This window comes from Mobula birostris, chromosome 8, assembly GCF_030028105.1.
Source record: "Mobula birostris isolate sMobBir1 chromosome 8, sMobBir1.hap1, whole genome shotgun sequence".
NCBI classification, from domain to species: domain Eukaryota; kingdom Metazoa; phylum Chordata; class Chondrichthyes; order Myliobatiformes; family Myliobatidae; genus Mobula; species Mobula birostris.
Genome location: NC_092377.1, coordinates 125,746,494 through 125,770,369, shown reverse-complemented (window position 1 = coordinate 125,770,369; position 23,876 = coordinate 125,746,494). Strand labels below are relative to the sequence as shown.

The 23,876-nt window shown below is 48.0% G+C and overlaps 1 protein-coding gene across 3 annotated transcripts in view; it reads left to right on the top strand.

Moving 5' to 3' along the window:
- The first annotated feature begins 10,957 nt into the window (after positions 1-10,957).
- The window catches only part of LOC140201665 (myelin-associated glycoprotein-like), a 117,408-nt gene continuing 104,489 nt past the window's right edge, over positions 10,958-23,876 (top strand). For all 3 annotated transcript variants that reach the window (XM_072266128.1, XM_072266129.1, XM_072266127.1), the window contains exon 1: positions 10,958-11,058. The gene's annotated coding sequence lies outside the window, so the exon portion shown is untranslated. The remainder of the gene's footprint in view (positions 11,059-23,876) is intronic.

The window sequence follows — 23,876 nt, the reverse complement described above, 5'->3', positions numbered from 1 at the left end:
GAGTGAAGAATATAATCTGTGAGATTGCAGTGAAGAATACATAAAAAATAGAAAACCTATAGCGCAATACAGGCCCTTCGGTCACAAAGCTGTGCCGAACATGTCCCTACCTTAGAACTACCTAGTCTTACCCATAGCTCTCTAGTTTTGTAAGCTGCGTATACCCATCTAGAGTCTCTTAAAAGACCCTATTGTTTCCGCCTCCACCACTGCCGCTGGCAGCCCATTCCATGCACTCACCACTCTCTGTGTAAAAAACTTACCCCGATATCTCCTCTATACCTACTTCCAAGCACCTTAAAACTATGCCCTCTCGTGCAAGCCTTTTCAGCCCTGAGAAAAAGCCTCTGACTATCCACACAATCCATGTCTCTCATTATCTTGTACACCTCTATCAGGTCACCTCTCATCCACCGTCGCTTCAAGGAGAAAAGGCCGAGTTCACTCAACCTATTCTCATACATCATGCTCCCCAATCCAGGTAACATCCTTGTATATCTCTTCTGCACTCTTTCTATGGTTTCCATGTTCTTCCCATAGTGAAGCGACCAGAATTGAGCACGGTACTCCAAGTGGGGTCTGACCAGGTCCTATATAGCTGCAACATTACCTCTCGGCTTTTAAACTCAATCCTACAACTGATGAAGACCAATGCACCGTACGTCTTCCTAATCACAGAGTCAAATTGCGTAGATCTAATCTATATGAATATAGAGTAAGGAGTTCATTAATGTGATTCAATATACTGTATCTGGTATTATTATATTTTTTCTTTTGTTTTATAATATGTATTCTCTTGGACTCTGTATTCTTCTGTATAGAAATCAATAGAAATATTGGAAAAAAAGAAAAGAACTCCATCTGCCACTTCTCAGCTGTTTTGCATCCTACCAATGTCCCGCTGTAACCTCCGACAGCTCTCCACACTGTCCACAACACCCCCAACCTTTGTGTCATCAGCAAATTTACTAACCCATTCCCTCCACTTCCTCATCGAGGTTATTTAAAAAAATCACAGAAAGTAGGTGTCCCAGAACAGATCCCTGAAGCACACCATTGGTCACCAGACTCCATTCAGAATATGACCTGTCTACAACCACTCTTTGCCTTCTGTGGGCATGCCGGCTCTGGATCTGCAAAGCAATGTCTCCTTGGATCCCATGCCTCCTTACTTTCTCAATAAGACTTGCCTGGGCTACCTTATCAAATGCCGTGCTAAAATCCATATACACTACATCTACGGCTCTACCTTCATCAATGCGTTTAGTCACATTCTCAAAAAAATCAATCAGGCTTGTAAGGCACGAGCTGCCTTTGACAAAGCCATGCTGACTATTCCTAATCATATTATGCCTCTCCAAATGTTCATAAACCTTGCCTCTCAGGATCTTCTCCATCAACTTACCAACCACTGAAGTAAGACTCATTAGTCTATAATTTCCTGGGCTATCCCTACTCCTTTTTCTGAATAAGAGAACAACATCCGCAACCCTCCAATCCTCCAGAAGCTCTCCTGTCTTCATTGATGATGAAAAGATCATCGCCAGAGGCTCAGCAATCTCCTCCCTCGCTTCCCACAGTAGCCTGCGGTACATCCCGTCTGGTGCTGGTGATTTATCCAACTTGTTGTTTTCTAAAAGCTCCATCACATCCTCTTCCTTAATCTCTACATACTCCAGCTTTTCAGTCCGCTGCAAGTCATCCCTACAATCGCCAAGATGCTTTTCCATAGAGAATACTGAAGCAAAGAATTTATTACGTACCTCTGCTATCTCTTCTGGTTCAGTACACACTTTCCCACTGTCACACTTGATTGGTCCTATTCTCTCACATCTTATCCTCTTGCTCTTCACATGCTTGTAGAATGTCTTGGCGTTTTCCTTAATCCTGTCTGCTAAGGCCTTCTCATGGCCCCCTCTGGCACTCCCAATTTAATTCTTAACCTCCTTCCTGCTGGCCTTATCATCTTCTAGATCTCTATCATTACCTAGTTTTTTGAATCGTTCGTAATCTCTTCTTTTCTTCTTGACAAGATTTCAAACAACCTTTGTACACCACGGTCCCTGTACCCTACCATTCTTCCCTGTCTCATTAGAACGTACCTATGCAGAACCCCACGCAAATATCCCCTGCACATTTGTCATATTTCTTCCATACGTTTCCTTGAGAATATCTGTTTCCAATTTACGTTTCCAAGTTCCTGCCTGATAGCCTCATATTTCCCTTTACTCCAATTAAACGTTTCTCTAACTTGTCTGTTCCTACCCCTCTCCAATGCTATGGTAAAGAAGAAAGAACTGTGATCACTATCTCCAAAATGCTCTCCCACTGAGAGATCTGACACCTGACCAGGTTCATTTCCCAATACCAAATCAAGTACAGCCTCTCCTCTTGTAGGCTTATCTACATATTGTGTCAAGAAACCCTCCTGAACACACGTAACAAAGTCTACCCCATCTAAACTCCTCACTCTAGGGAGATGCCAATCAATATTTGGAAAATTAAAATCTCCCACCACAACAGCCCTTTTAATCTTACTCTTTTTCAGGATCTGTCTCCCTATCTGCTCCTCGATGTCCCTGTTACTATTGGGTGGTCTATAAAAAACACCTTGTAGAGTTACTGATCTGTTCCTATACCTAACTTTCACCCACAGAGACTCCCTAGATAACCCCTCGCTGACTTCTTCCTTTTCTGCAGCCATGACACTATCTCTGATCAACAGTGCTAAACCCCCACTTCTTTTGTCTCCATCCCTGTCCTTTCTGAAACATCTAAAGCCTGGGACTTAAAGTAGCCATTCTTGCCCTGTGTCATCCAAGTCTTTGTAATGGCCACAACATCATATCTCCAAGTACTGATCCACACTCTAAGCTCATCTGCTTTATTCATAATGCTCCTCACATTAAAACAGGTACATGTCAAACCTTCGGTCTGAGTGCGTCTGTTCTCTATCCTCCCTCTCGCACTATCTCCAATCTTTCTCTGTTTGTGAGCCAAGCTCCCTTTCCTCCGTCACTTCAATTCAGTTCCCAAACCCCAGCAATTCTAGTTTAAACTCTCCCCAATAGCCTTTGCAGATCTCCCCGCCAGGATATTGGTTCCCTCGGAATGTAAGTGCAACCCGTCCTTTTTGTTACACCTGCCCCAGTAGACGTCCCAAAGATCCAGAAATCTGAATCCCTGTCCCCTGCTCCTATCCCTCAGCCATGCATTTATTCTCCACATCATTCTATTCCTATACTCACTGTCATGTGGCACAGGCAATAATCCCGAGATTACTACCTTCTTAAATTCCTTCCTAACTCCCTGTAGTCTGTTTTCAGGACCTCCTCCCTTTTCCTACCTATATCGTTGGTACCAATATGTACCACGACCTCTGGCTGTTCTCCTTCCCATTTCAAGATATCGTGGGCGCGATCAGAAATATCCCAGACCCTGGCACCTGGGAGGCAAACTACAATCCATGTTTCTTTCCTGCATCCACACAACTGCCTTTCTGACCCCTAACTGTAGAATCCCCTATCACTGATGCCATCCTCTTCCTTCCCTACCCTTCTGAGCCACGGGGCCAGACTCTGTGCTAGAGGCGCGACTACTGCTGCTTCCCCAGGTAGACCATCCCCCCTAACAGTATTCAAACAAGACTACATATTGTTAAGGGGGATAGCCACTGCCGTAGCCTCCAGAATCTGCTTCTTGTCCTTCCCTCTCCTGACTGTTACCCATTTCTCTCTCTCTTGTGGCCCCAGAGTGACTACCTGCCAATAGATCCTCTCTATCACCTCCTCACTCTCCCTGACCAGATCAAGGTCATCGAGCTGCAGCTCCAGTTCCCTAACATGGTCTCTAAGGAGCTGCGGCTCAATGCACCTGGTGCAAATGTGGTCGTCCGGGAGGCTGTGATTCTCCAGGACCTCCCACATCTCACACCAAGAGCAGAAAACTGGCCTCACACACATATTTACTGTCTGTATTGTAAACATATAACCTACCTTGCCTCGACTCGTTACTGCCGAAGCCCTGTTGAGCCAAAGCCCTACCACTCTGTCTCCCTCTACACCGTCGCCCGCTCCTGTGGCACCTGCTCTTCAAATCTGTCTTCTTTTTAAACTCTTCCCGTTGTTCTCACTGGCCAACCTCCATGCGCTTGCGCAGTTGTGCCCCGTTCAAACTGCTGAAGAGATCACAGTAAAGAATACAGTCTGTGAGATCGCAGTAAAGAATACAGTCTGTGGGATCATAACTTTCAAATGTAAAAGGCACTTAGTGGCAACTTTAGTAAGTACACCTGTACACTGCTCAGTAATGAAAACATCTACTCAAGCAATCATGTGCAGGAACTTAATGCATAAAAACATGCTATATGGTCAAGAGATTCGGTTGTTGTTCAAATGTGATCTAAGTGACTTTGACCGTGGAATGATTGTTGGTGCCAGATGAGGTGGTTTGAGTATCTCAGAATCTGCTGATCTCTTGGGATATTCACGTACAACAGTCTCTCGTGTTTACAGAGAAGGTGTGAAAAACAAAACAAAAAAATCCAGTGAGCGGCAGTTCTGTGGGTAAAATGTCTTCTTAATGAGAGAAATCATTACAACTGTGGGTTAGGAAGAGGACCTCTGAATTCACGACATATAAAACCTTGAAGTGTATGGGATACAGCAGCAGAAGACCATGAACATACACTCAGTGGCCACTTTATTTGATACAGGAGGTACCCCTGCATGTATTTCTGATAAACCAGAGCACAGGGAAATCGAGGCTACTGAAATCAATTGGGTTCACAAACGCCGATGTGTTGTTTTCTTATTCAGTATGTGGGTTCTGACCTAACGGGAAGGTAGAGTTGTCCCACTATCCTGAACTGTTGCCATTCATGTCGTGACCGAGGTGCGTGCACATTGGCTTCTATGGTTCCAGTGACCCCACATCGAGCATTCATCATTGGCTGTCAGGTTTCAGGGCACCCCGAGGTGGTGGATAGTGATGGAGAAGTGATTGCCTTCTTTATATCCTCCTTTCCATACTTCCCATTCCACACTGACATGCCTGTCTGTGGCTGGAGGCCAAATTCGGGTTGGAGGAGCAACACCTCATATTCCAATCTGATGGCATGAACATAAATTTCTCAAGATGAAGAGTATTTGTCACATGTACATTGAAACATCGATATATTCCATCTGTATCAATGACCAACACAGTCCAAGGACTGTGCTGGGGGCAGCCCGCGAGTGTCACCAACATCGCATGTCCACAACTTACTCACCCTCACCTGAGTGTCTTTGTAGGAGGAAACCGGAGCACTCAGAGGAAACCCATGAGGTCACAGAGTGACATATAGCCTCCTTACTGACAGCAGCACGGGCGGAACCCCAGTTGCTGGTGCTATAATAGTCTATGCTGACACTATGATACCGTGTTGCCTTTCTCTAACTTCTGGTCACCATTCCCCTCTGTCTCCGACCCCCCACCTCCCCTTTTTAGTTGTATTCCTCATTACACATTCTGGTGGCCCTCTCAGCCACTTCTCTTTTCCTCCCCCACCCACATGACCTGTCCAATACCTCGCCATCTTTCCCCACCACCTTTCCTTTCTTCCATAGTCTACTCTCTTCTCCTATTAGATTCCATCTTTTGCCCTTCATCTCTTCCACCTATCACGTCCCAGCTTCTTACTTCATCCACCCTTCCCCACTCACCAGTCTACCCTCTCACTTGGACTTACTTAGTACCTGACAGATTGTAAACCTCTCCCCCAGCTTCCCACCCCTTCCTTTTCAGTCCTGATTAAGGGTCTTGCCTGAAACGTTTATTCAATTCTACAGATGCTGTCTGACCTGCTGAGTTCCTCACGAGAGCTATATTAATCCACGGAGAGTTACATTATGTCAGCTTGGCTACAATGACTTTTTCAAATGGTAAGAGGCAGGAAATCATGGAATATTTGGGACCCGACAAAGGTTACAAAATTGTTCATCACATTGGGCCAAGAGATTTAAAGTTCCCTGTTTTATCCTCCACTCCTATGGAGACCAGTTTGATGGGTGTACTTAAGGCAGAGTTTAATAGGTTCTCGATTGGACATGGCATCAGTGGTTACGGGGAGAATGTCAAGGAGTGGGGCTGAGGAGGGGAAAAAAGAATCAGTCATGATTGATTGGCGAAGCAGATTTGCTGGGACAAATGGTCTAATTCTGCTCCTGTAACTTTTGTCTATGGTTTCACGGAATTCTGAGGATTTCAAACCACAAGTCTACGCTCTGCATCAGTAACCAGGACACCTCACTGCCCGGCAGGCTGTATATCTTTTACACCCAGGTTGATGCACAGAAGAAAGTGCAGGTGAGGAAGGCACCCCTCTCCCCAGTGGAGCAGATGCTCAGTCTGGCTGAAGCTGAGATGAGAAAGACCCTGATCAAGTCAACTCTCGCAAAGCTGCGGAGCCCGATAATATACCAGGTTGGGTTCCAAAAGACTGCACAGCCCAGAAAACTGAGGTGCTGATGAATGTATTCAACATCTCTCTGGAAATGCTCATTGTCCCCTCACTTCAGGACAGCAACCTTCATTCCAGTTCTAAAGAAGGTGACGGTAACCTGCTAAATGACCATTGTCCGGTGCCATTAACATCAACCATTATGAAATGCTTTGAGTGGCTGGTCATGGAATGCATTAGAGCTTTACTTCCAGTCACATCGGACCCTTTATCGCTTGAATTTGTCCACTGACGATCAGTGACCTCTGCCCTTGACTCTGTGCTGCCCAATTGGAAAAGGGGTTCTCTTATATCAGGCTGCTGTTATAGATTTCATTTTGGCATTTAACAGCATTACACCTCAGGAAAGAGTGGGGAAACTTTTCTCCACTGGGTCTTAACACCTCCTTTGTAATTGAATCTTGGACTTCGTAACAGAAAGGCCACAGTCAGTCTGTGTAGACAGCAATGTCTCTAGTCCCATTACACTGAGCACGGGTACTCTCCAGGGCTGTGTGCCCAGTCCGCCGGAATTCACACTCCTGACACGTGACTCAAACCGAGTCACCTAGTTTGCAGATCACACAACAGTGGTTGGGCTCACCAACAGCGATGATGAGTCGGAGTACAGAGAGGCTTCTGAACTCCCTGCCGTATCGCATTCAAAGCGTCATCGGCAAATCTGTCTGTGCCTTGTAATATTTAATTTATGAAATTTGCTTTGTTTATTTATGTTCAATTAATGTATAGATTTTAATCTTTCTGTTATTGTGCATGTATGTTATGTGTACTATTGTGCTTTACACCTTGGTCCAGAGAAACTTTGTATCATTTGACGGTATACATGTATATAATGAAATGACAATAAACTTGACTTGACCTGACAGGAGAGGGGAGGGGTGAGAGTGTCCGAGGTGTGTGTGTGGATTTTGACAATGCTGGCTCAGGCAGCAGGAAGTGTAGGCAGAGGCCATGGAGGGGAGGCTTGTTTCTGTGATGTGCAGTTTCTTGCAGTCACAGACAGAGCAGTTACTGTACCGAGCCGTGATGTATCCGGTCAACATGCTTTCTATGATTCGAATAGAGAAGAAAGTTCATGCTGAAACTGAACCCAAAGCTTGAAGTTTAAAAATATTGCTTGTCCCTGCCCATGTGTAACAAATAGTTTGTTGCATGAGTGTGCTTAGAGGGTGTGCAGTTACCCACTGAGGATAGTTGAGCCTTGTGTCGAGTTGGGGAGGAGACTATATCCGGTGTGTGTGTGTGTGTGTGTGTGGGTTTTGACAATGCTGGCTGCTTTACTCAGGCAGCAGGATGTGTAGGCAGAGGCCATGGACGGGAGGCTTGTTTCTGTGATGTACAATATCTTGTGGTCACATGCAGAGCTGTGACTGTACCAACCGTTGATGCATCCGGTGAAATAGAGAAGGAAGTTCATGCTGAAACTGAACCCAAGACGGCGATGGTTAAAATTATTGTTTGTCCCTGCGGATCCAGTGGTTTGTTGTATGAGTGTGCTGGAGGATGTGCAGTTATCCACTGAGGATAGTTGAGCCTTGCTTCTAGTTCTTTGCATTTTTTTCACTTCTCCACCCTCATCACATAGATATATAGATATATACATAGGTATACATAGAGAGGTGTTATATTGGATTAGACATTGGCTCAATGGAAGAAGCCAGAGAGTGGTAGTAGAAGATTGTTTCTCAGAGTGGAGTGGAGGCCTGTGACTAGTGGTGTGCCACAGGGATCAGTGCTCGGTCCACTGTTATTTGTCATCTATATCAATGATTTGGATGATAATGTGGTAAATTGGATCAGCAAATTTGCTGATGATGCAAAGATTGGAGGTGTAATGGACAGTGAGGAAGTTTTCAAACCTCGCAGAGTGATTTGGACCAGTTGGAAAAATGGGCTGAAAATGGCAGATGAAGTTTAATACAGACCAGTGTGAGGTATTGCATTTTGGAAGGACAAACCAAGGTAGAACATACAGGGTGAATGGTAAGGCACTGAGTAGTGCAGTAGAACAGAGGGATCTGGGAAAACAGATACAAAATTCCCTAAAAGTGGCGTCACAGGTAGATAGGGTCGTAAAGAGAGCTTTTGGTACATTGGCCTTTATTAATCAAAGTATTGAGTATAAGAGCTGGAATGTTATGATGAGGTTGTATAAGGCATTGGAGAGGCCGAATTTGCAGTATTGTGTTCAGTTTTGGTCACCAAGTTACAGGAAGGATATTAATAAGGTTGAAGAGTGCAGAGAAGGTTTGCAAGGATGTTGCTGGGACTTGAGAAACTCAGTTACAGAGAAAGGTTGAATAGGTGAGGACTTTATTCCCTGAAGTGTAGGAGAATGAGGGGAGATTTGATAGAGGTATATAAAATTATGATGGGTATAGATAGAGTGAAGGCATGCAGGCTTTTTCCACTGAGACAAGAGGAGAAAAAAAAAACAGAGGACATGGGTTAAGGGTGAGGGGGAAAAGTTTAAAGGGAACATTAGGGGGGCCTTCTTCACACAGAGAGTGGTGGGAGTGTGGAATGAGCTGCCAGACGAGGTGGTAAATGTGGGTTCTTTTTTAACATATAAGAATAAATTGGACAGATACTCAGATGGGAGGTGAATGGAGGGATATGCTCAGTGTGCAGGTCTGTGGGACTAGGCAGAAAATGGTTCGGCACAGCAAAGAAGGGCCAAAAGGCCTGTTTCTATGCTGTAGTTTTTCTATGGTTTCTATGGTCACAAGAGACCCTCAGAATCGTTCTCCATTCAACCCGCAGAACTGAACGCCCTGAACCTGGAATAATTTCAGTTTACCTGTCCCACACACACCAACCTATTCCTAAAATGTGACTACCAGACTAAACACTAGAGCAGGGGTTCTCAATCTAGGGTTTGTGGATCCTTGGTTAATGGTAGGAGTCCATGGCATAAAAAAAGGTTTGGATCCCTGGTACTAGGTTTTTTCAGAATGCTTCATTGTGACTATAAGTCCAAAAGACATGGAAGCATAAATAGACCATTCAGCCCTTTGAGTCTGCTGCGCCATTCCATCGTGGTTGACTTATTTTCTCTCTCAAACCCCATTCTCCTGCCTTCTTCCCATAACCATTGACACCATTACTAATCAAGATCACATCAACCTCTGCCTTAAATATATCCTATGACTTCAACCCCATCTGGTGCAATGAATTGCTCAGACTCACAACCTTCTGGTTAAAATGATCTCTTATTTCTGCCTTTATTCAAAACGTTTCTCTAACTACTTTCTCACCCTGCCTTGCCCCTGTGATGAACTAAGTACATTTTACCTGTGTCTTTCTCCTTCCTCGTATGCCTTGCAGAGTTGCATCCTCTTTTCTTTCTTCCTCCCTGCACTTACCACTTCTCCTTTCTCAGTGAAAACATACACTAGTCCCTTCTTTGCTACCTCCCCATAGTGTATTTATCTCCTTGAAGTCTCCCACAAACCTCCTCTCGATCCACCCCTTCTCCAAGTTCGCTTCATCTGTCAGCTTGGAAACTCTGTCCAGTGCAAAATTTCCAGTCATAAACATATATTCACAAAGGGAATCAACTTCAAAAGTGTAAAGCTAAAATAGATTTATTATCAAATTATATATGTCACCATACACAACCCTAAGAATGAATTTCTTGAGAGCATACACAGTCGCTCCAAGAAGCACAATAGAATCAATGAAAGACCGCACCTTAAATCAACTGATGTGCGAAGAGAACAAACTGTGCAAATACAACAGAGAAAAGAAACAATAAATATCGAGAACATGAGATGAAAAGTCCTTCAAAGTGAGTCTATAGGTTGTGGGAACAGTTCAATGATCCGATCCACTCTGTACTTACATTCATTCTGAAAAACATTTTCAGATTTAATTCTTTTCTGTCGCTCAACAAACTCTCAGTCCAGTCTGTTTACAATCCCGTATCTCCTTCGGACATTGGAGACATTTGGCCCCTTGGGTTTAAATCTGACAGTTTATGGGGTGATCCCAACACCCATAATCTATTCGTAAATTCCCGTCAGTTCCTCAGGCTGTGCTGAATAGCTGTACAGTCAGAACGGTTTAAAATAGCCAATTAACCTATCTGGGCTGCACCTTCAATCCTGACGTGGTCTCGCATCACCTGACTTTTCGAAACTATCAACTGGATGCCTCCCATCATCCCTATATATTGATCAAGATACTCCGAACTTTGGATGAGACAATAGGTCCAGGGGATTCGGGTTGCAGAGACAGGGAGGGGTGTGTGGTCCAGAGTGGGGTTACAGAGAGAGGGAGGGGTGTGTGGTCCAGAGTGGGGTTACAGAGACAGGGAGGGCTCTACCTGAGAGACATATACCACAGTGCAGCAGTCCCTAGGCTAAGCTAAAATAATGTCACTGTTGGATTGATTGGGTTAACCATTTGCGAATACTTCCTCATTTTGTTTCCCTTTCCTGACCTAAGTATTCTCTTCAACCATTTTATCCACACAGTGCAGCTGCTGCAGGAGAGGACATTGACCCCTGAAGAGTCTGTCCGATTAACTCTGAAGATGAGCAGTGGGCCGATCCTGGGTATGTAATTCCATGCTTGTAGCCAACTCTGGCAAGAACTGGTGGTGTGGGATGTTGTACTGAGCCTGGTCATTGATGAGAACTTTGGGACTCTACGTCCTGTTTATTGGTGGTGAGACGTATGGAGTCCGATCATTGGTGGACCTTGTGGGGTTCTCCATCCTGTTTAATGGCGTATGGTTTATTGCTTGTGGTTCTTAATTCCCAGCTTTATCCTGGAATAGATCCACCATGTCCACCAGACTCCTGCCAACTCATATGTCCCTTTTCCCATTTTATCCTTCCTTTCCTGCCCATTCTAGTGTCTGTTCAAATGCCTCTTTGAAACCCCTCCTTGGCACCTTCACCCTGCGTCCTCTTGTTGCTGCCACCTCTGCCATGACAAAAATACATTCTACTGATCGACTTTCTCTTTGTCTCTCCTAGCATTCTATTCCCATAGGTCACCCCTTGTCCTGCTTCACTCCAGAGAGATTGAGAGAGAGAGAGAGAGAGAGAGGGTGAGGGACAGGCAGGGGGAGAGGGAGGAAGGAGAGAGGGAGAGGGAGGAGAGTGGGCGAGAGAGGGAGAGAGGAGGTGCAGAAGGGGGAGGGTGAGAGGGAGATAGGAGGAGAGAGAGTGAAGGGGAGAACAGAAAATGGATGTCCTCCAATCCAGGAGGAGCCATTCTGGTAAGTATCCAGTGAGTTCCCTTCAGCACAATAACTTCCTCTGCGTAGTGCAATGACCGTAACTGCGCACAATTCCCAGAGTACAGTCTGACCAGTGGCTAGCAACATTGCAACATATCAACACAACTCTTATATTGTGCTCACTGACCCATGAGGGAAGTATACTGTATGCCCCTTTCACCATCCCAAGCAGCTATTTTACTACTATCAGACAACAATGGTCTCAGAACCTCTGCTTATAAACACAAACGATTCTGCAGATGCAGGAAAGTTTGAGCGACACATAGAAAATGCTGAAGGAACTCAATGAGTCAGACCTTCTGTGTGATTTGCTGAGTTTCTCAAGCATTCTTGAACGTGCTGTGCTCGTCAACTTTCCTGCACTTTACCCTGTGGCAACATTCGGCACGCTTCCCTGCTAACCACAGCATGGTCAATTTGCATGTCGTGTGCATGCTTACTAACCTCTAAACTTTGGAGACACAAAATACGGCAGATCTGGGAATTTGGAGAAACAAACAACCCACAGGAGGAACTCAGTGTTCAGCAGGTCTGTGGGCAGGAACGGAATCGTAGATGTTTGGGTTGAGACTCTGAATGCGGAGTGAGATTGGAGGGGAGAGGGAGAGTGGTAAATACATATAGCCAGTACACGCATAATACTGGAAGAACACTGCAGGTCAGTCAGCATATACAGAGAGGAATGAACAGAGAATATTTGGCACGAGAACCTTCACCAGGATTGGTAAATAAGGGTCCGAACCAGAATAAGGAGGGAGGAAGGGAAGAAATTAAACCCGCCCTACTCACACCTACCCCTCGATCTCCTTCCTCACCATCATTCAATGCCCCAAAGAGCCCTTCCATGTGTCACATCACTTTACCCGAGGTTTTGACGGGGTCATCTACTGTATTCGATGCTCTCAGCCTGGACTCCTCTACATCAGTAAGACCAGACACAGATTGAGGGACTGTTCTGTTGAACATATTCGCTCCATCCACTACAAAAGGCAGATCCTTCATTGGCGACCCAATTCAATACCCATTCCCTTTCTGACATGTCTGTCCATGGCCACCTCTACTGTCACAATGAGGCCAAACTCAGGTTGAAAGAGAAACACCTCATATCCATCTGGGTAACCTCCCACCTGATGGCAAGAATTTGGATGTCTCTAATATCCATTAATTTCTCTGCCCTCCCCCATCTCTCTATCCATTCCCCATTCTGGTTCCCCTCTCACCCCTTCTCTTCTAGTGCTCATCACCTGCCTCCGATACCCTTCCTCCTTCCATTTCTTCTATTTAGAATGAGCAATGAACCTACCAATCAGTGTGTCTTTGGATGTATGAGGAAGCCACACAGAATGTACAAACTTCTTACAGAGAGCAGTGGGAATTGAAACCTGGTCACTGGTACAGTAAAGTGTTGGGTGAACCACTATGTCACCGAACCTCAGGGGACTGTGCCGCACATCAGACAAGCCACCGCAGTGTCAGTGCTCAAAGACCGGCACACTGTTGAAAGATGGTAGACCCAAACAGCAAAGGAACTGGCCCTTCAGCCCATCCAGTGCATGTCAACTATGCCAGACCCATGTGCTAGCTTCTTACACATGTAAGTTTAAAACGTTCTGATCCAAGTATCAGTCTAACTGTATTTTAAATGTAATTGTACTGCCTCATGAACTCTCTCTGGCAGCTTGTTCCAGCTGCAGAGCAACAACTGAGTGAAAAACTTGTATCTTCAGGTTCCATTAAATCTCTCCCCTCTTACCTGAAACAGTAGCCTTCTGGTCCTTAAATCAGTAGACCCTGGTAAAAGACTGGGTGAACTCATCCTGTCTGTACTTCTCATGATTTTATGCACCTCCGGAAGACACTTCACGTTCTCCTAGGCTCCAATGAATAAATCCCAAAATTCACAACCTTGGCGAATAACTCAGTCCCTCGAGTCTGCTCAACATTCTCCTAAATCGTCCTGCATTCTCTCCATGTAATGAGCTTTGTATTTCAAAAGACAAGTGAGAGGGAAAAAGGAACATTATTCGAGTGACAGCAATGCGGGACTGTCACACTGTCAGAGGAACAGTACGGAGGGACTGGCTCACTGTCAGGATGACACTACAGAGAGAATATCAAACTGTCAGAGGGACAGTACTGAGAGAGTGTCACACTGTCACAGGAACAGTATTGAGGGAGTGTCACATTGTCAGAGGGGCAGTACTGAGGGAGTGCCACACTGTCAGAGAGACACAACTGAGTGAGTGTCATAATGTCAGGGGGACAGTATTGAAGCAGTGCCACACTATCAGAGGGGCAGTCGGGAAAAATTGCCACACTGTCCGAGGGAGAACTCTGAGAGAGTGTGACATTGTCAGATGGACGACACTGAGGGAGTGTCAGACTGTCAGAGGGACAGTACGGAGGGAGTGTCACACTTTCAGAGGGACATTACTGAGGGACTGTCACACTGTCAGAGGGACAGAACTGAGTGACTGTCACACTGTCACATGGACGGTACTGAGGAAGTGTCACACTGTCAGAGGGACAGTACTGAGGGAGCGCCACACTATCAGAGGGACAGTATTGAGGGAGTGCCACACTATCAGAGGGGCAGCCAGGAAGGAGTGCCAACTGTCAGAGGGACGACACTGAGGGAGAGTCACGCTGTCATAGGGACTGCACTGGCGGAGTGTCACACTGTCAGAGGCAGAGCACTGTAAGAGCGTTGTACTGTCAAACGGACACAACAGGGTGAGTGTCACACTGTCAGAGGGACAACACTGTGTGAGTATCGCACTGTCAGTGGGACGGTTCTGAAGGTTTGTCACACCGTCAGGGGAACAGGACAGAATTTGTGTCACACGGTCAGAGAGATAGTACTGAGGGAATTTTGTTCTATCATAGGGACTGTACTGAGGGAGTGTCACACTGTCAGAGGGATTATACTGAGGGAGGGTCACACTGTCAAAGGGACAGTACTGTGAGAGTGTTGCACTGTCAGAGGGACTCTATTAAGGGTCCGAGGGGCAGTCGGGAAGGGACTACACTGAGGGAGTGTCACACTAGGAGAGAGATAGTCCTGAGGGAGTGTCGCACTATCATAAGGAATGTACTGAGGGAGTGTCACACTGTCAGAGGGACTGTACTAAGCGTCATAAGGGTAGTCGGGAATGCGTGTCACACTGTCAGAGGAACAACACTGCGGGAATGTCATACTGTCAGATGGATAACACTGAGGGAGTGTCACCCTGTCAGAGAGACAGCACTGATGGAGTGTCCCACTCTCGGAGGGACAGTACTGACTGACTGTAACACTGTCACATGGACAGTACTGAGGGAGTGTCAAACTGTCACAGAGACTGTGCTAAGTGAGAGTCACACTGTCAGAGGGACAGGACTGAGGGAGCATCACATAGCCTGAAGGACGGTACTGAGGAACTGTCAAACTATCAGAGGGGCAGTACTGAGAGTGTGTCACACTGTCAGATGGACGGTACTGAGAGAGTGTCACACTGTCAGAGGGACATTACAAAGCGTCATATGGGAGTTGGGAAAGTGTACAACATGGTCAGTATTGACAACACTGAGAGAGTGTCAAACTGTCAGAAGGACGATACTGAGAGAGTATCACACTTTCAGAGGGATAGTACTGTGTGAGTATCACACTGTCAAAGGGTCAGTACTGAGGGAGTTTTACACTGTCTGAAGGACAGTACTAAGCGTCTTAGGGGCAGTTGGGAAGGTCTACAACATTGTCAGAGAAACAACACTTAGGGAGTGTCACACCGTCCGATGGGCAACACTGAGGGAATGTCACTCTGTCAGTGGATGATACTGAGGGAGTGTCACACTGTCAGATGGACGATAAAGGGTGAGTATCACATTTTCAGAGGGATGATACTGAGGGAGTGACACACTGTCAGAGGGACAGCACAAAGAGCGAGAGGGACACCATTGAGGGAGGGTCCCACTTTCAGACGGACACAACTGAGTGAGAGTCACACTGTCAGATTGATATTAATGAGGGACTGTCACACCGACAGAGGAACAGTACTGAGGGAGTGTCACACTATAAGACGGACTGTACGGAGTAATCATCACACTGTCAGAGGGACGGTACAGACAGAGTGCCACACTCTCTGAGGGACAACACTGAGGGGGTGTCACACAGTCAGACGGACAACACTGAGGGAGTGTCAGACTGTCAGAGGGACACTACTAAGGGAGTGTCACACTGTCAGAGGGACAGGACTGAGGGAGCGTTAAACTATCAGAGGGACAGTACTGAGGGTGTGCCACACTGTTAGGTGGACAGTACTGAGGCAGATCACACTGTCAGAGGGACAGTATTATGCGAGTGGCACATGCCGAGAGGGACAGCACTGAGGGAGTTTCACACTGCCCGAGGGACAGTTTGAAGCGTCATAGGGGCAGTCGGGAATGAGTACCACACTGCAAGAGGGACTTCACTGATGGAGTGTCACACTGTCAGAGGGAAGATACAGTGTGAGTACCACACTTTCAGAGTGATAGTACTGAGGGAGTGTCATGCTGTCAGAGGGAGCATACTGAGTGAGTGTTATACTGTCAGAGGGACGATACTGAGTAAGCATCACACTTTCGGAGGAATAGTACTGTGGGAGTGTCACACTGTCAGAGGGTCAGTATTAAGTGTCAGAGGGACGAGACCAAGGGAGGGTCACTCTTTCAGACGGACACAATTCAATGAAAGACACACTGTCAGATGGACATTACTGAGGGACTGTCACAGTGAACAAGGAAAAGTACTGAGGGCATGTCACACTGTCTTATGAACAGTACTGGTGGAGGGCCACACTGTCAGAGGGACAGTACTGAGTGACTGTCACACTTTCACATCAACAGTGCTGAAGGAGTGTCACACTGTCAGAGGGACAGTACTGAGGGACTGTCACACTGTCAGAGGGGCAGTACTGAGAGAGTGTCACACTGTCAGCGGGACGGTACTTAGGGAGTGTCACATTGTCATAGGGACAGTACTGAGGGAGTGTCACACTGTCAGCGGGACCGTACTGAGGGAGCGTCACACTGTCAGAGGGTTGATTCTGACGGAGCGCCGCACTGTTAGAGGTACAGAACTGAGGGAGTGTCACAGTGCCAGAATGACGGTACTGAGGGAGTGTCACAGTGCCAGAATGACGGTACTGAAGGAACGTTTCACTATCAGAGGGACAGTACTGAGGGAGTGTCACACTGTCAGAGGGACAGTACTGAGGGAGTGTCACACTGTCACAGGAACAGTACTGAGGGAGTGTCACACTGTCAGAGGGACAGTACTGATGGAGTGTCACTCTGTCACAGGAACAGTACTGAGGGAGTGTCACACTGTCATATGAACAGTACTGGGGGAGTGTCACACTGTCAGAGGGACAGTACTGAGGTAGTGTCACACTGTCAGCGGGACAGTACTAAGGGAGTGTCACACTGTCAGCGGGACCGTACTGAGGGAAAGTCACACTGTCAGAGGGTTGATTCTGACGGAGTGCGGCACTGTTAGAGGTACAGAACTGAGGGAGCGTCACAGTGCCAGAATGACGGTACTGAAGGAGCGTTTCACTATCAGAAGGACAGTACTGAGGGAGTGTCACACTGTCAGAGGGACAGTACTGAGGGAGTGTCACACTGTCAGAGGGACAGTACTGAGGGAGTGTCACTCTGTCACAGGAACAGTACTGACGGAGTGTCACACTGTCAGTGGGACAGTCCTGAGGGAGTGTCACACTGTCAGAGGGACAGTACTGAGTGAGTGTCACACTGTCAGAGGGACAGTACTGAGTGAGTGCCCACTGTTCAAGGAACAGTAATAAGCGGGTGTCACATTCTCAGAGGGTCAGTACTGAGCAAGTTTCACACTGTCTGAGTGACAGTACTAAGTGATGAGCAGTCTGATGGAGCGTCACACTGCCAGAGGGACGATATAGATTGAGGGACAGTACTGAGGGAGTGTCACACTGTCAGAGGGACAGTACTGAGGGAGTGTCACACTGTCAGAGGGACAGTACTGAGGGAGTGTCACTCTGTCACAGGAACAGTACTGAGGGAGTGTCACACTGTCAGAGGGACAGTACTGAGGGAGTGTCGCTCTGTCACAGGAACAGTACTGAGGGAGTGTCACACTGTCATATGAACAGTACTGAGGGAGCGTCACACTGTCAGAGGGGCAGTACTGAGAGAGTGTCACACTGTCAGTGGGACGGTACTGAGGGAGTGTCACATTGTCATAGGGACAGTACTGAGGGAGTGTCACACTGTCAGCGGGACCGTACTGAGGGAGCGTCACACTGTCAGAGGGTTGATTCTGACGGAGCGCCGCACTGTTAGAGGTACAGAACTGAGGGAGTGTCAAAGTGCCAGAATGACGGTACTGAAGGAACGTTTCACTATCAGAGGGACAGTACTGAGGGAGTGTCACACTGTCAGAGGCACAGTACTGAGGGAGTGTCACACTGTCACAGGAACAGTACTGAGGGAGTGTCACACTGTCAGAGGGACAGTACTGAGGGAGTGTCACTCTGTCACAGGAACAGTACTGAGGGAGTGTCACACTGTCAGAGGGACAGTACTGAGGGAGTGTCACTCTGTCACAGGAACAGTACTGAGGGAGTGTCACACTGTCAGAGGGACAGTACTGAGGGAGTGTCGCTCTGTCACAGGAACAGTACTGAGGGAGTGTCACACTGTCATATGAACAGTACTGCGGGAGTGTCACACTGTCAGAGGGACAGTACTGAGGGAGTGTCACACTGTCAGCGGGACAGTACTGAGGGAGTGTCACACTGTCAGGGGGACAATACTGTGGGAGTGTCACACTGTCAGTGGGACAGTACTGAGGGTGTGCCACACTGTTAGGTGGACAGTACTGAGGCAGATCACACTGTCAGAGGGACAGTATTATGCGAGTGGCACATGCCGAGACGGACAGCACTGAGGGAGTTTCACACTGTCCGAGGGACAGTTTGAAGCGTCATAGGGGCAGTCGGGAATGAGTACCACACTGCAAGAGGGACTTCACTGATGGAGTGTCACACTGTCAGAGGGAAGATACAGTGTGAGTACCACACTTTCAGAGTGATAGTACTGAGGGAGTGTCATGCTGTCAGAGGGAGCATACTGAGTGAGTGTTATACTGTCAGAGGGACGATACTGAGTAAGCATCACACTTTCGGAGGAATAGTACTGTGGGAGTGTCACACTGTCAGAGGGTCAGTATTAAGTGTCAGAGGGACGAGACCAAGGGAGGGTCACTCTTTCAGACGGACACAATTCAATGAAAGACACACTGTCAGATGGACATTACTGAGGGACTGTCACAGTGAACAAGGAAAAGTACTGAGGGCATGTCACACTGTCTTATGAACAGTACTGGTGGAGGGCCACACTGTCAGAGGGACAGTACTGAGTGACTGTCACACTTTCACATCAACAGTGCTGAAGGAGTGTCACACTGTCAGAGGGACAGTACTGAGGGACTGTCACACTGTCAGAGGGGCAGTACTGAGGGAGTGTCACATTGTCATAGGGACAGTACTGAGGGAGTGTCACACTGTCAGCGGGACCGTACTGAGGGAGCGTCACACTGTCAGAGGGTTGATTCTGACGGAGCGCCGCACTGTTAGAGGTACAGAACTGAGGGAGTGTCACAGTGCCAGAATGACGGTACTGAGGGAGTGTCACAGTGCCAGAATGACGGTACTGAAGGAACGTTTCACTATCAGAGGGACAGTACTGAGGGAGTGTCACACTGTCAGAGGGACAGTACTGAGGGAGTGTCACACTGTCACAGGAACAGTACTGAGGGAGTGTCACACTGTCAGAGGGACAGTACTGAGGGAGTGTCACTCTGTCACAGGAACAGTACTGAGGGAGTGTCACACTGTCATATGAACAGTACTGGGGGAGTGTCACACTGTCAGAGGGACAGTACTGAGGTAGTGTCACACTGTCAGCGGGACAGTACTAAGGGAGTGTCACACTGTCAGCGGGACCGTACTGAGGGAAAGTCACACTGTCAGAGGGTTGATTCTGACGGAGTGCGGCACTGTTAGAGGTACAGAACTGAGGGAGCGTCACAGTGCCAGAATGACGGTACTGAAGGAGCGTTTCACTATCAGAAGGACAGTACTGAGGGAGTGTCACACTGTCAGAGGGACAGTACTGAGGGAGTGTCACACTGTCAGAGGGACAGTACTGAGGGAGTGTCACTCTGTCACAGGAACAGTACTGACGGAGTGTCACACTGTCAGTGGGACAGTCCTGAGGGAGTGTCACACTGTCAGAGGGACAGTACTGAGTGAGTGTCACACTGTCAGAGGGACAGTACTGAGTGAGTGCCCACTGTTCAAGGAACAGTAATAAGCGGGTGTCACATTCTCAGAGGGTCAGTACTGAGCAAGTTTCACACTGTCTGAGTGACAGTACTAAGTGATGAGCAGTCTGATGGAGCGTCACACTGCCAGAGGGACGATATAGATTGAGGGACAGTACTGAGGGAGTGTCACACTGTCAGAGGGACAGTACTGAGGGAGTGTCACACTGTCAGAGGGACAGTAGTGAGGGAGTGTCACTCTGTCACAGGAACAGTACTGAGGGAGTGTCACACTGTCAGAGGGACAGTACTGAGGGAGTGTCGCTCTGTCACAGGAACAGTACTGAGGGAGTGTCACACTGTCATATGAACAGTACTGAGGGAGCGTCACACTGTCAGAGGGGCAGTACTGAGAGAGTGTCACACTGTCAGTGGGACGGTACTGAGGGAGTGTCACATTGTCATAGGGACAGTACTGAGGGAGTGTCACACTGTCAGCGGGACCGTACTGAGGGAGCGTCACACTGTCAGAGGGTTGATTCTGACGGAGCGCCGCACTGTTAGAGGTACAGAACTGAGGGAGTGTCACAGTGCCAGAATGACGGTACTGAAGGAACGTTTCACTATCAGAGGGACAGTACTGAGGGAGTGTCACACTGTCAGAGGCACAGTACTGAGGGAGTGTCACACTGTCACAGGAACAGTACTGAGGGAGTGTCACACTGTCAGAGGGACAGTACTGAGGGAGTGTCACTCTGTCACAGGAACAGTACTGAGGGAGTGTCACACTGTCAGAGGGACAGTACTGAGGGAGTGTCACTCTGTCACAGGAACAGTACTGAGGGAGTGTCACACTGTCAGAGGGACAGTACTGAGGGAGTGTCGCTCTGTCACAGGAACAGTACTGAGGGAGTGTCACACTGTCATATGAACAGTACTGCGGGAGTGTCACACTGTCAGAGGGACAGTACTGAGGGAGTGTCACACTGTCAGCGGGACAGTACTGAGGGAGTGTCACACTGTCAGAGGGACAATACTGTGGGAGTGTCACACTGTCAGTGGGACAGTACTGAGGGTGTGCCACACTGTTAGGTGGACAGTACTGAGGCAGATCACACTGTCAGAGGGACAGTATTATGCGAGTGGCACATGCCGAGACGGACAGCACTGAGGGAGTTTCACACTGTCCGAGGGACAGTTTGAAGCGTCATAGGGGCAGTCGGGAATGAGTACCACACTGCAAGAGGGACTTCACTGATGGAGTGTCACACTGTCAGAGGGAAGATACAGTGTGAGTACCACACTTTCAGAGTGATAGTACTGAGGGAGTGTCATGCTGTCAGAGGGAGCATACTGAGTGAGTGTTATACTGTCAGAGGGACGATATTGAGTAAGCATCACACTTTCGGAGGAATAGTACTGTGGGAGTGTCACACTGTCAGAGGGTCAGTATTAAGTGTCAGAGGGGCGAGACCAAGGGAGGGTCACTCTTTCAGACGGACACAATTCAATGAAAGACACACTGTCAGATGGACATTACTGAGGGACTGTCACAGTGAACAAGGAAAAGTACTGAGGGCATGTCACACTGTCTTATGAACAGTACTGGTGGAGGGCCACACTGTCAGAGGGACAGTACTGAGTGACTGTCACACTTTCACATCAACAGTGCTGAAGGAGTGTCACACTGTCAGAGGGACAGTACTGAGGGACTGTCACACTGTCAGAGGGGCAGTACTGAGAGAGTGTCACACTGTCAGCGGGACGGTACTGAGGGAGTGTCACATTGTCATAGGGACAGTACTGAGGGAGTGTCACACTGTCAGCGGGACCGTACTGAGGGAGCGTCATACTGTCAGAGGGTTGATTCTGACGGAGCGCCGCACTGTTAGAGGTACAGAACTGAGGGAGTGTCACAGTGCCAGAATGACGGTACTGAAGGAACGTTTCACTATCAGAGGGACAGTACTGAGGGAGTGTCACACTGTCAGAGGGACAGTACTGAGGGAGTGTCACACTGTCACAGGAACAGTACTGAGGGAGTGTCACACTGTCAGAGGGACAGTACTGAGGGAGTGTCACTCTGTCACAGGAACAGTACTGAGGGAGTGTCACACTGTCATATGAACAGTACTGGGGGAGTGTCACACTGTCAGAGGGACAGTACTGAGGTAGTGTCACACTGTCAGCGGGACAGTACTAAGGGAGTGTCACACTGTCAGCGGGACCGTACTGAGGGAAAGTCACACTGTCAGAGGGTTGATTCTGACGGAGTGCGGCACTGTTAGAGGTACAGAACTGAGGGAGCGTCACAGTGCCAGAATGACGGTACTGAAGGAGCGTTTCACTATCAGAAGGACAGTACTGAGGGAGTGTCACACTGTCAGAGGCACAGTACTGAGGGAGTGTCACACTGTCACAGGAACAGTACTGAGGGAGTGTCACACTGTCAGAGGGACAGTACTGAGGGAGTGTCACTCTGTCACAGGAACAGTACTGAGGGAGTGTCACACTGTCAGAGGGACAGTACTGAGGGAGTGTCACTCTGTCACAGGAACAGTACTGAGGGAGTGTCACACTGTCAGAGGGACAGTACTGAGGGAGTGTCGCTCTGTCACAGGAACAGTACTGAGGGAGTGTCACATTGTCATATGAACAGTACTGCGGGTGTGTCACACTGTCAGAGGGACAGTACTGAGAGAGTGTCACACTGTCAGCGGGACAGTACTGAGGGAGTGTCACACTGTCAGAGGGACAATACTGTGGGAGTGTCACACTGTCAGTGGGACAGTACTGAGGGAGTGTCACACTGTCAGTGGGAAAGTCCTGAGGGAGTGTCACACTGTCAGTGGGACAGTACTGAGTGAGTGTCACACTGTCAGAGGGACAGTACTGAGTGAGTGCCCACTGTTCAAGGAACCGTAATAAGCGGAGGTCACATTCTCAGAGGGTCAGTACTGAGCAAGTTTCACACTGTCTGAATGAAAGTACGAAGTGATGAGCAGTCTGATGGAGCGTCACACTGCCAGAGGGACAGCACTGAGGGAGTGTCACACTGTCAGAGGGACAGTACTGAGGGAGTGTCGCTCTGTCACAGGAACAGTACTGAGGGAGTGTCACACTGTCATATGAACAGTACTGAGGGAGCGTCACACTGTCAGAGGGGCAGTACTGAGAGAGTGTCACACTGTCAGTGGGACGGTATTGAGGGAGTGTCACATTGTCATAGGGACAGTACTGAGGGAGTGTCACACTGTCAGCGGGACCGTACTGAGGGAGCGTCACACTGTCAGAGGGTTGATTCTGACGGAGCGCCGCACTGTTAGAGGTACAGAACTGAGGGAGTGTCACAGTGCCAGAATGACGGTACTGAAGGAACGTTTCACTCTCAGAGGGACAGTACTGAGGGAGTGTCACACTGTCAGAGGCACAGTACTGAGGGAGTGTCACACTGTCACAGGAACAGTACTGAGGGAGTGTCACACTGTCAGAGGGACAGTACTGAGGGAGTGTCACACTGTCAGAGGGACAGTACTGAGGGAGTGTCACACTGTCAGCGGGACAGTACTGAGGGAGTGTCACACTGTCAGAGGGACAGTACTGTGGGAGTGTCACACTGTCAGTGGGACAGTACTGAGGGAGTGTCACACTGTCAGTGGGAAAGTCCTGAGGGAGTGTCACACTGTCAGTGGGACAGTACTGAGTGAGTGTCACACTGTCAGAGGGACAGTACTGAGTGAGTGCCCACTGTTCAAGGAACCGTAATAAGCGGGTGTCACATTCTCAGAGGGTCAGTACTG